This window comes from Erinaceus europaeus, chromosome 11, assembly GCF_950295315.1.
Source record: "Erinaceus europaeus chromosome 11, mEriEur2.1, whole genome shotgun sequence".
Lineage (NCBI taxonomy): Eukaryota > Metazoa > Chordata > Mammalia > Eulipotyphla > Erinaceidae > Erinaceus > Erinaceus europaeus.
Window position 1 is genome coordinate 104577027 of NC_080172.1, and position 13684 is coordinate 104590710.

The window sequence follows — 13684 nt, forward strand, 5'->3', positions numbered from 1 at the left end:
TAACAGTTCATATAGATATCTCCAGCAGCATAAAACTCTGTAAAAGAAGAGGAAGATTGAGTGATTCTTGGAGGGGGGGAATAAATAAATAAAGGATACAAGAAATTGAATGACTTCTTTAAAAAAAAAGTACATAGTAGTGAATTCCTCATCTGTGGAAATTAAGTATATAGAAATAAATTATTTTATTTATCAGTTTGTGAAAAGCAAAACTAGAAGAACCAAACCCAGTCTATATTGTGGAACAATTCACTTCCAACCTGGTTCCGTCTATATATCACCCTTCTGAAAAAGCACTTTATAAAATTAAGCTAGAAAGATTGCTAATGACTATTTCAACAAAAGTTGTAGCCATTTTCCAAGTATGCCTCTTTAATGTATAACTTACATTTTTTATTCCTTCATTTGTACTGTAATGAGTTAGTTGAAGACAGGCAAGCACATTAGGACACTATGAAGGCAAAAATCACACAAGTGTTTTTTGTTTTTTTTTTCTTCAAACCCTCTGAGGTGATTCTAGACCCATTACTAAAAAAGTAAATGAATAAGCTGTAAGTAAAAAGAATCAAAGACTTCATAAGAGGTAAACATACTTTATTATTCACACAGATCTATTCCTTTTTAAAAAGATTTTATTTATTAATCAGAAAGATAGTAGGAGAGGAAGAAAGAACCAGATATCATTCTGGTACAAGTGCTGTCAGGGATTGAACTCAGTATCTCATGTTTGAAAGTCCAATGTTTTGTCCACTGTGCCACATTCTGGACTGCACATATAGATCCATTCTTGATCAAATAAACAAATAAAAATAAGAATTTGAATAGCAAAGTATATACAACTTCCAAATGCATGCTTCCATTTTACAAAGAGATCAGCAAAAACCTATGAAGAGAGCAGCATAAGTTCTCTCCCTCTCTCTCTCTCTGAATTGTGTGTCTTATTTAGACATCAGTAACAGAGACTCAGAACTGTTTAATAGGGGACAGATGATTAAAGTGCTCACATTACAAGAACTGTTTAATGACTTGCCTATAGTTGCATAACTAAGAATCAATGGATGTTCCTAAAATTCAAAATCTGATTCTTTTAGTCATATGTTGGCCATGGAAAATATTATTATTATTATTATTATTGATTTAATAATGATCAACAAGACCGTAGAATAAGAAGGGTAAAATTCTACACTATTCCCACCAGAGTTCCACATCCCATCCCCTTCATTGGAAGTTTTCCTATTTTTTATTCCTCTGGGAGCATGGATCCAGGATCATTATGGGGTGCAGAAGGTGGAAGGTCTGGCTTCTGTAATTGCTTCTCTGCTGGACATGGACATTGACTGGTCAATACATACTCCCAGCCTGTTTCTATCTTTCCCTAGTGAGGCGGAGTTCTGGGGAGGTGGGGCTCCTGGACACACTGGTCTCATCTACCCAGGGAAGTCCAGTTGGCATCATGTTAGTTATCATTTGCAACTTGGTGGCTGAAAAGCTTTAAGATATAAAGCAGAACAAATTGTTTGATAATCAGGAACCTATAGGTAAAAATATAGCAGATGAGATTTGGAGTCTCCATTTTATAAAGAGCTAAGAACTCTATTTTAGGTATTTTCTAAGGAGCAGAGCACTGAGCAGATCTGGTCTATGGTGGTGCAGGAGACTGAACTTGGGACTTCAGAGCCTCAGGCATGAGAGTCTCTTTGCATAACCATTATGCTATCTACCCCATTTTACCCTGTAAAATATTCTTTTCCCAGCTCACGATCCCAATGAAACCTAGTATTTCTTGACTATTAGTCTTTTTTTTTATTTTTCCCTCTGTAATTGAGTCTAATGGGGGACTTTTTTTAAGCATTCACTGTTACATCTCAATACAAATGAGCAGTGATATGTTGAGAAAGTGAAAATCAATGCCACTGATTAAGAAACTATCCTCTAATTTACTGCCTGACACTCTGCTTTAAAAGATGCATAAGAGAAAAAAAAAAACTGTATCTGGCCTGATCACTTGTGCAGGGGCCATGCTAATCTTCTCTGTATCCATCCAATTTTTAGTAGATGTGCTGCTGAAGAGAGCACATAGCCTGATCACTTGCAAAGAAAATCTGTTAAAGTGAAAGTATTTCTTTGACACTACCAAGATATTAGTAATATTGGTATTTACTGTACTTTGTTCAATAAAGTATACAAACTAGCTTAATTATCACAATACAAAAGATAGGTATTATTCATATTGTACAGGTAAGGAAATATTGGCATAGACAAATTAGGTAATTTACCCTAAGTTATATTAACCACTAATATTTGACACTGATTCAAAAAGAGAGAAAGTTATGTTACCCTTCATCTGCCACCCCAAACTATCTTATAAACCAGTACTTATCAAATTTCATAATAGAAGAACATATCTTAATGTAGTCTATAATTTCCAGTTTTCTGAACCTTTGTCCTGCAAACCCCAAAACTCAAACTTTTCCCCTTCCTTCCTTCCTTTCTTCCTTACTCCTCCCTTCTTTCCTTCCTTCTTTCTTTCTTTCCTTCCTTTCTTTTTTACTAAGATCTCTCTCCCTCTCTCCCTCTCCCTCTTTCCCTCTCCCTCTCCCTATCCCCCTCTCCCTCTCCCTCTCTCCCTCTCCCTCTCTCCCTCTCTCCCTCTCCCTTTTTCCCTCTCCCTCTCCCTATCCCCCTCTCCCTCTCCCTCTCTCCCTCTCTCCCTCTCTCCCTCTCTCCCTCTCTCCCTCTCTCCCCCCCCCCCAGTTGTCACCAGGGTTATCAGGCAGCCATTTTTTTCCTTTTCTTTTTTCTCCATTGAATAGGACAGAGAGAAATTGAGAATGGGGAGGGGGAGACAGAGAGGGAGAGAGAAAGATAGACACCTGCAGACCTGCTTCACCACTGGTGAAGCATTCTTCCCATAGGTAGGGAGCTAAGGTTTAAACCCAGGTCCTAGCACATAAGGATGTGTGTGCTTAACCAGGTGTACCACTGCCTGGCTTCTCCTTAACTTTTGAAAATCAATGCCACTGATTAAGAAACTGTCCAACTGTCCTCTAATTTACTACCTGACACTCTGCTTTAAAATATATTTATTTATTAAGGTTCTCTTCTGCTGAGCTTATTAATTGCTTAAGCAAAAGAAACAATGTATCTTACAATCACCTGCCTAGACTACATGAATAGGTCACTGTAAGAATCCCTTGAAGTAAAATGTGTACCACCAAATGATAAAATATAAACTTAACTACAACTAGTAGTGTTGTTTTATAAAGAATGTTCTGGAGCCATGATGCAACAGCTAGCAGACACCATATGCCACTGAAAAGTATGGAGTTTAGGGACACAGACTCCAATGCAGTTGAAAAATCAGTAGATTTTCTAAGTTAGAGTCAGTCCTCCTTATATGTGGGTTCTGTGTCTGCACATTCAACTGGCAACAGCTGTTGGCTAAATCTGCAAATGTGGAACCCTTAAAACAGAAAAAAAAATCTTCATCTAAGTGATTCCATACAGTTCAAAACCATATTGTTCAAGGGTCCACTGTACTGTCAACTTTATGACTTTCTACGCGTGACCTTGAAACAACTCTGAGCCTCAGCTTCATTCATCATAAAATATAGACAACTCTTCTCCATTTAATCATAGTGGGATAATGGCTAGTGAGAATTAATCTATAAAGTGCTACACTAATATAAGGATTATCATTTTTTAAAAAAGAACTTGACATAGTGTATATCTTTTTTAAAATTTTTTTATATTTATTTTTCCCTTTTGTTGCCCTTGTTTTTTTTGTGTGTGTGTGTTTTGTTGTTGTTATTGTTGTTATTGTTGTTGTAGTTGATGTCATAGTTGTTAGGACAGAGAGAAATGGAGAGAGGAGGGGAAGACAGAGAGGGGGAGAGAAAGATAGACACCTGCAGACCTGCTTCACCGCCTGTGAAGTGACGCCCCTGCAGGTGGGGAACCAGGGGCTAGAATAGGGATCCTTATGCTGGTCTTTGAGCTTTGTGCCACGTGCGCTTGTTGGGTAGTATGCCAGCTCCCCCGGCTTAAAGTCTCTGTCTCTAATCCTGCTTAACTAAGCACCGCCATGCCTGCAGGGCATTTGTTTGATCCCACTTGAAGCTGCAGTCTATTTACATAAACCACTGTTAACTAAGCACCGCCCTGCCTCCAGGGCATTGGTTTAATCCCCACTGGTTCATGATGTCTGATGTCTTTTTGCTCCGTGCCCTTTCCTAGTACACCCTGATTTCCACTAGTCTTTTTTCACTCCACCCTCTCTACGTCACATCCTGTTTCCACCCTACTTGGAGAGTATATATACGCTGCTCTTCTGTTTTAAAACACTTGGAATTGCTTTCTGGCTCTGAGAGTTCCAGAGTGTATCTCCTGCTACGTTAGCTCGGCACGAGTTCCTGATCCCTCTCCCAGGCAGCAGCCTAGATTGTCTCCAGTTGAGTTCTCTCCAACCTAGAGAGCACTTGCTTGGGAAGAAGCACCCTCAGGCTATCCCTGCATGCGCTTAGCCTGCTACACTGCTGCCAGACTACCACCACAGTGTATATCTTAACGACATGGTTGAACTTGTGAATTTAATTCCTGACTATCACCTTTTGGAAAGGTAAAAATAGCAGTAACTGGTAGTTGAATTTTGGTTCCAGCCAAAAAAAGATCATTTCAAAGGGATCTGAACTGACACAGATAACTACAGCTAGAAGTAGTGTTGTTTCATAGAGAATGGTCTGGAGTCATAATGCAACAGCTAGCAGACACCATTTGCCACTGAAAAGTATGCAGCTTAGGGACACAGGCTCCAATGCAGTTGAAAAATCAATATATTTTTCTAACTTAGAAAAAAATATCTGTGTCTATTCTCTGATAATTCCAGGTGTATGGCTGTATTGGTCTTCCAAAGAGAGGGTAGACTTAACATTTCAGAATCATTAAAGCAAAAGCCCTGGAACTCCTTTAACAATGAGCAATGTCAGTCAATTTCAGCTGCAGAGAAAACATACTCTTACATTTGAAAATCTGCTGTCGATAGGAAAGACCTGATTTATGAGTAGTCAAATCTCTGCTCATTACCACTTCCTCTGCCACTCCAGATAGTCTATCATTTAACTTCTCACTCTGAAATCTTGTACTTAGAACTCTCTCTTTGTAGTCGCACCACTTTATAATAGTTTGTTTACAATGAGTAATTTCCTGTTACAGCTTCTTCAGGGGCAAAGACTGGATCTCATTCCTAATTTTCTCTTCTGTATTATACCTGGTGCACAGTTTTTATTAAGTGAAAGACAGCTGGGCTATCCAGAAGACGTCATCAGAGGAAATGTAGGCACTAATTGTTAGTCATGTTATACAAATGTCAATTAAAGAACAATGAAGTGTCATGTTCAGTCGTGGATACCCTATTTTAAAGAAGCACTGGAAAATTAGAATGTGTTCACTGCTAGTGATCAAGATGGGCGGTGGAGAAGGGAAATGCTTGGCAGAATCTGGAAACCATGTCAAATGAGGAACAACTTAAAGAACTGGGAATGATTAACTTGAGTAAAAGAAAGCAAAAGAAAGACATGGTTACTCTCTTCAGATATTTGAAAAGTTGCCAGGTCGAATAGGCAGTTAGACTTGTTCTGTATTACCCTAGAGGGCAAAGTAATGTCAATAATTAAAAAGTAGAGAAAAGCAGACTTTAGCTCACCAAAAAAGAAGAACCTGTCTTGAAAAGCTAGAACTTTTCATCAATATCAAGAAAGGAGTGGAGTGTCTCTCTACAAAATGACAAAAGTAAGATGGCAAGTCAGGCCAGGATCACTCCCAACACAGTTTCTAATTTTCTATAAAGTAAATGCGAATGGACATGGAATCATATATATATATAGAATCACACCAGCAAATAAGTGATGTCAGTCTCCCCTGGACATCAGCTTTAATAGGTGGAATTATACAGAAGGCAGACATCATAAATCTCCCCAGGAGAAAAGAGAAAGCCTCTGAGAGACAAGAGAAGATGGGTAGTTCTCAAAAGGGATTACCTGGCACAGTATTTTACCACTGCCCTTCTACTCAGAGAAAACAAATAACAGGAGTAAAGAGGGTAACTGGAAAATAAACAAAATAATTTGGATTTTGAGGGAAAGGCACATCTTTTAAGAATTTAATGTTTTAAAAGAGCTGCAATCACACATCTGTTTTCTTGTTCAGTTTACAGTTAAAGAAGTGGAATCAGAGGACTCCATGAAATTGAATGACACTTCACATTGATAAGCATTTCTGAAACAATATGGAACCAATTGGAAGAACACATTACACACTCAAGCTGCATAAAAAAATAGCAAAGAATATACCCTTCTGATGTTTAATTTTAGAAATAATCTTGCTTAGTACAAGTAAACCATTTCACAATGAAAGCCTCTGTTAGAATCCATGAGTATGATAAAACACAGCTTGTAAACATAAGAATTGAGTTTAACTATGTTCTTGCGCTTTATTTTTCATTTATCATGTGAATTGCTTCTAAATAAGATTGTCTTACTTCATTAATTTGCATAATTACTGAAATATAGCAAAGGATTTCAAATAAAAAAATCACTGATAATATCATTTCTGATTTACTATGGCATTATTTTGAAAATGGCAACAACTTTTACACAAATAAAGAACAAAAGTACGTAGTTAATTATGCTGACTTTGAATCATCAAAATATGAAGAGACTATGTGGGGTAAAACAATGATTTTGTGTATTCAGGTGCTGAACAGCTTGAAAAACAAAGAACCACTGATAAGTACTATACAATTCTAGAGTAAAATTAGGCCTGGTTTTGACAGACAAGCCAGGTGAATATTTGTGGTTTCGTTTTTAATTGAATCAAACTCCTTGAATAAAAGGGTAAATGTCTTTGAAGAAGACTTAGGCATATCTATTCACTCACATATCAGATTTTCAAGTAGCATCCTATCAAATTTCCCAAAGATTGGCCAGAAAATCCTGATGTCTTGTTTGAGTTCCGACCTCTGACAAATGCAAATATTTCACTCAGCAAAATCTTGAAAAATGAAGGCAAGATGGAAAACCTGAATATAGATAAAAAGTAGCAATCTATTGGCTGGCTATCAGATACTGTGCAAAGAACAATGAGTAAATAGTTCTCTTTAGAATGGAGGCTGCAGACAAGCTTCATTGTCAAAATCCCATGGTCTCTCTTAGGTGAGCTGATAAACAGGGCCCTGACTGATTAGATGCCTTCTCTTACACCACAGAGAGACAACAGAACAATAGCAATAGCGCTGACCAAAAAAAAAACTACACCTTTTTCTCCTGCCTTTTATTTCCTCCATTAATCGTTTCAAACTGAAAGGTTGGTAAGGAAGATCCTGACTAAAATATTTCCATAAAACAATATTCTGGAATCTAAAAAGTGGCACATTACCATTCAACTGTCCTTTCCTTTAGTTAGGATTTGAGTAAATCTGTAACTTTCATGAGAAAGGAGCACGAAGATTAGGGGATGAAACATGAGATGCAAGTATAAAATGCAAGTGCATTTTATGTAGAATCTTGGTAGAGTCTGTTTTTCTAGCCATTAACCAAATGGTATTGATTCTCTGAAGAAGAAAGATCTCAGAGCTGTCTTAAACATTCTTGCCCCCAGTCCCTAAACAGATGAAGAATCTTAACTGTCTAGTTAGGTCAAAGATGTTCCCTCCAGCTGTTGGGAGTCTTGTTGCCTGGGTAAAATAACAGAGCATACTTCACAGGAACTATTAATATGGACTGTAAGAGTGTTGTGAGGCATATAGCCAACAGCTGGATGGAAATGGTGGGTTCTGGGCCAGCTGAAATTCTCTGCTTTCTAGTTTTGCATGTTGTGCACACACACATAAACACACACATGCACATGCACACAGACACAATTACACAACCAGCTTGGGAATGTTAAACAGCTCCAGATTTATTTTTTAATATGAACTAAAATGTCTAGTGTGGCCCAGATATTTGGCAGGACCAGACAAGCTTGCTCCTTCACACCATGGGCTGGAGACACCTGGCCCAGGCAGAAAGACAAACTCTGGGAGTCCACGGAGATGAAGGCCAGGGGAGGGCCTGCAGAGCTCGTCTGCCAGGTGATCCATGAATAAAGAGAAAACACAAAATAACTCAAGTCATCGCAGCATCTGAGTGGTTATCTTACCAGACAACTTTTTTTTTAAGCTAAAGTCTGAAGTATATAGTGAAGCAAAGACTGGATCAGGACCTACATTTTTCTATTGTTAAAACCTTCAGAGATTCCAGTGAATTAATAAAAGAAAATGTTGTGGCATCAATCTCATGTATCCTTCAGTAAGAAAGTACTTAAAAGAAGAAGAAGGAGAAGAAGGAAAAGAAGGAGGCAGATGAGGAGAAGTATAATGTGGTACAGTGATATTCTGATTTTTTTCAAGAAGATTAATTTTATATTTACTCTTTAAACTTATTAGTATTTAATAGTGGTTTAGAATGTTATGAATACAGAGTATAGTTCTACATTGCACCTGTCACCAAAGATCTCTATCCCACCCATCCAACAATAGCCACCACAGTTCTCGAAAAGCCTTAGAGATTGCATTTTTATGTTTTTTCTTTTTTTTTTTGCAAGTTTATCTGTTTCAAGTCTCTAGATTCTGCATATGAGTAAAAACATGCAGCAGTTGTCTCTCACCTCTTGTTTCACCAGACACAATCACCTCTAGTTCCACCCATTTTGTTTGTCCCAAAAGACTATGAAATTTTATTTTAAATGTTTTTTTAACTATTTCCTATCGTGTTTTCTCAGAAATATTTTCTTCTGTCATTAGATCTCCTTGCCTTGCCAGTGTTCTCAACATAAGCTTAATAATCCTATTGAAAAAAATCATTTCTGCCCCAGCCACAAGCCAAAGCATTTTCACACCTCTATAATAATTTTTCTCATCCATCCACCACCCTTGAGTCATGTGGGTGGGTCCCCCTCTTACAACCTATATTCTTGTGGAAGTGAGGAATGATTCTCTGCTTAAAAGCACTAGTGAATAATCTTCCAGGGTAATCCATTCCATTTCTGAGCAACATCTTTGATGATGATGAAGAAGAAGGAGAAGAAGAAGAAGAAGAAAAAGGAGAAGGAGAAGGAGAAGGAGGGAGAAGTTGAGGAAGAAGAAGGAGAAGAAGAAATAGAAGAAGAAGGAGAAGAAATAGAAGAAGGAGAAGAAGAGGAGGAGGAAGAAGAGGAGGAGGAAGAGGAAGAGGAGGAAAGGAAGAAGAAGAAGGACTCTTTTCTGCAAGACTATCTTGTTCTGACTTCCACCTAGTAACACTGGTTCTTGAGCGTCGTGTGCAAAACTTTACCATTCACTATGCTGACTTTTGTTTATTATTGAACTCACAAAGGTAAATTTGGATCTTTTTGTCATCCATCTCAACTTTCATTCAGTTACCATTATAACAGTAACAATCACTCTATAGTAGTAATGGTAGTAACCATGGCACATACCACAAACAAAAAATGTTAGTAGAATTAAAACAAAGGAAAATATATATGCATATCACTTTATATTATTTTAGGCACTTATATTACCTTAAGTAAATAACAATCTCCCAGTCAACATTGATCATGACTACTTCTAACATCAAATGTTATTCAGAAGTGGCTTAAGTCTTCAGCAAGACCAGAAATATCCTCAGGCGTTCAGTAGCTAGTGTAGTACCTGCCCCACAGAACATGTTTCATAAATGACCATAAACTAAGTGCTATTTTCTTTAAGACTTTGAAATGGTTACCAGGGATTTTTGTTTTAATTTTTAGGGACATTAAAAAATGAAAGATAAAATATAATGCTAAAGATTACTAAAACATAGGCTCTTAGAAATATTCCTAAGATAGAATTCCTAGCTTCTTTCAACATTAAGGTCTCTACTTTCATCTGTCCTATTCCTCTTTTGTGGTTCCTGTTTATTAAATGTTTTGTCTTTCTTTCTTTTTTTCTTTCTTTCTGCCTTTCAATCACCACATTGCAAACACTACTACGATTTATTTCATCTTGACTTCCCTGGGCTAATGACCTCGTCAATGTGTCCTGGATCCTCACCTCTCAAGAGTCCTACCTGACTAAAGAAAGACAGAAATAGGCTGGGGGTGTGGATCCACCTGCTGGTGTCCATGTCCAACAGAGAAGCAGTTACAGAAGCCAGACTGTCCACTTCCTGCACCCCAAAAAGAATTTCAGTCCATACTCCCAGAGGAGTAAACATTAGGGATGTTTGCAATGAAAGGGATGGAACACAGAACTCTGGTGGTGGAAACTGTATGGAATTAAAAACCTATTGTCTTGCAAATTAATATTACATAACTAATAAAAAAATCTGTCACAATATCTTCCTATAATATTCAGATATCCAAAGTTAGATATCATTAACCTCCTTCTCCTTTAATGTTGTAGAGCCAAATGTTGTAGTGCGCGGGCCGCAGAGAAGAGAGAGAGAGGGTCCAGAGCGAAGAGGAAACAAAAATCTTTATTCGCGCTGGCACCTCAGAGTTGGGTGTCAGAGAAGCAGGTTGGGCCACGTGGAGGTAGAGAAAATGGCTGCCTCACGCAGTAACCTTTCCTGCGTCTGAACACCAGAGTGGAGCGCCAGCAAGAGAGAGAGGTGCGGAAAACGCAGGGTTTTTATAGGAGTAGCTTTCGCGAGAATGGGAAGGGGGAGGAGTAACCATAGCACTCCAGGATAGGATGATAACTCTCATGAGAATGGGAGGGGGGAGGAGTAACCAGAGCACTCCAGATATCGCAGGGATATAGACAATGTCCTGAGGGCACAACATGGCTGAACAGGCACTCCGAGAATGTCCCAACTCTCCAGGGAACTAGCAGTAGCCTGAGGGGACAACATGGCAGATATGACTGCATTGGCACAATTTCTCAGCACTTTAATAACCACAATTGTATTTTTCTTCATTTGCTTATTCTTACTGAGAATGGATTCCTAAAATTTCCCAATTATTCAATGATTTAATGTGTAATTTTTCTGAGGCTTACTAAACTGTAATTTACAGTTCATACTCATTTATAATTGTCAGTTCTATTCACTTAAACACTTTGGAAACCAAGTCTGTGCTGGACTGTGTCCTGAACCTAAGGAAACACAAACAAATATAACACAGTACCTGTTTCTAAGAAGCTCATACCTCTCGGAAGAGAAGCAGAAACTTTCTATACTAAGTGTCAGGGAGATCACTAAGAGGGCAATGGAGGCAGAGATGAGAATTCAGCCCAGACTGAGACTCTTAGAAGAGAAATAACTGAATCTACACTTCAGGGAGGAACAAAAATTTACTACACACAAATGCATTTTAAAGGTAAAAAAACAGAATTTAACAAAAAGTTGAGAGGTATGAAACTGCTGGGAATATGTGGGGGAGGCTAGAATATCTTGAGAGAAAACCTTGGTTGGAAACAGAATTCCAGGTGGTGGTGCATTCAGAGTTTAGATCACATAAGGTCTTTTCTTTTCTTTTCTTTTCTTTTCTTTTCTTTTCTTTTTTTTTCTTTTTTTATTTATAAAAAGGAAACACTGACAAAATCATATGATAAGGGGAGTACAACTCCACACAATTCCCACCACCAAAACTCTGTATCCCATACCTTCCACTGATAGCTTTCCTATTCTTTAACTCTCTGGGAGTGTGGACCCAAGGTCATTGTGGGATGCAGAAGGTAGAAGGTCTGGCTTCTGTAATTGTTTCCCTGCTGAACATGGGCGTTGACAGGTTGATCCACACTCCCAGCCTGCCTCTCTCTTTCTCTAGTGGGGCAGGGTTCTAGGGAATCCGAGCTCCAAGACACATTGGTGGGGTTGTCTGTCCAGGGAATTCTGGTTGGTATCATGCTAGCATCTGGAACCTGGTTGCTGAAAAGAAAGTTAAAATATAAAGCAGAACAAATTGTCAACTAATCATGAACCTAAAGGCTGGAATAGTGCAGATTAAGAGTTGGGGGAGGGGTCTTCGTTTTATAGATAGCTGGTAGGCATATTTTAGTTATATTCTAAAGGGCCTGTGGCTACACTAGTTTTTTTTTTTTTTTTTTTTTTTTTTTTTTTTTCCCTGAGCCTGAAATCTGATATACAGGTTGATCCAAGTTATTGTCTGGGGAGATGATGTCATGGCTTGGATAAAGTAAGGTCTTTTTTTTTTTATTATCACCGGGGCTGCATGCCAGCACAAATCCACTGCTCTTGGCAGCCCTTTTTTTTTTTCTTTTAAATTTTTTATTAGATAAGCTAGAGAGAAATTAAGAGAGTATGGAGAGAGGGAGAGAAAGACAAACACCTGCTGACGTGCTTCACTGTGTGTGAATCGACCCCCTACAGGTGAGGAGGATGGACCTCAATCAAAGCTTGGTAATATGTGTGCTTAACCAGACGCACCACTTCCCAGCCCCTAAGGTCTTCTTTGTTAAATTAGAGAGAGTTTTCAGAAACAGACTAGGAAATGTTAGGAACAGAAGCATTACACACTGATGGATATATTATGGAAATTAGAGACACCACCATTGAAGGAAGTGTAGATAAAAATAAGATCAGAAGGTTGTCCCCCTCAGTAAGGAAATTCAACTAACAAAGTAGAATTGTCAGGATCAAGCTTATAAGATTATCTAAAGTAAGCATTCTCCTATAAAGCAACAGCTTGAATATACCGTACATCAAATGATTGGCAGTGGTCCTGACACGGCTGTTGAAACAAAAGTCAATAATTGAGAAGGAAGCCAGTCATGTGCACACACTAGCATGCATAAAGACTCAGGTTCAAGTCCATGCCCCCAACTGCAGGGGTTGGGGGGATGCTTCAGGAGCTGTGAATCAAACCTGAAAGTGTCCATCTTTCTCTCTCCCTCTCTATTTCTCTTTCCTCTCAATTTATTTCTGTTTTATCAAATAAAATAAAAAGTGAAAGAAAAATAATTAGGAAAAAAAGATAGGTAATGGGCCCAGATAATCTAGTGGCGTGTACACATTACCATGCTTTAGGACTTGGGTTCATGCCCCCAGCTCCCATCTGCAGGGGGGAAAACTTCATGAGTCATGAAGCAGGGCTACAGGTGTCTCTCCTCTCTCTCCCTCCCCTCTTTAACCACTATAAGAAAAACAGCTTCCCAACCCAGAAGCCCAAAATCAGATGAGTGGATAAAAAGAAACTGTGGTGTATATATACATAATGGAATACTACTCAGCTGTTTAAAATGATAAAGTTGTCTCCTTTGCATCCTTTTGGATGAAACTCAAGGATATCATGTTGAGTGAGATTAAAAAAAGAGATAAGGGCAAATATCAAATGATCTCACTTATTAGTGGGACTTAATAAAGTAGGGGTGGGGAAGGAAACATGGATTGGACATGGTGTATTCTACCAAAGCAAAGGACTTTGGGGAGGGAGGGGGAGGGAGAATAGGAAGAAATCTCTGTGGGGCTATTATATAATGAAATTGTATGCATATGTCAATGATTGCACTATAAAGCATTAGACCCTTCAATAATTTTTTTTAAAAAAATGACTTCCAGTAATAGTGGAACAGTACAGGCACAGAGTCCCATAACAACACTGGTAGCGAGAGAGAGAGAAATGGTGAAGTAGAGAGCTGGGTGGTGGCACACCTGGTTGAGTGCACATG

At 38.5% G+C, this 13684-nt stretch overlaps 1 pseudogene; it reads right to left on the reverse strand.

The window, feature by feature from the left end:
• Nucleotides 1–1975: 1975 nt before the first annotated feature.
• LOC132541574 (U6 spliceosomal RNA) lies at nt 1976–2076 on the reverse strand (annotated as a pseudogene).
• Nucleotides 2077–13684: the final 11608 nt, after the last annotated feature.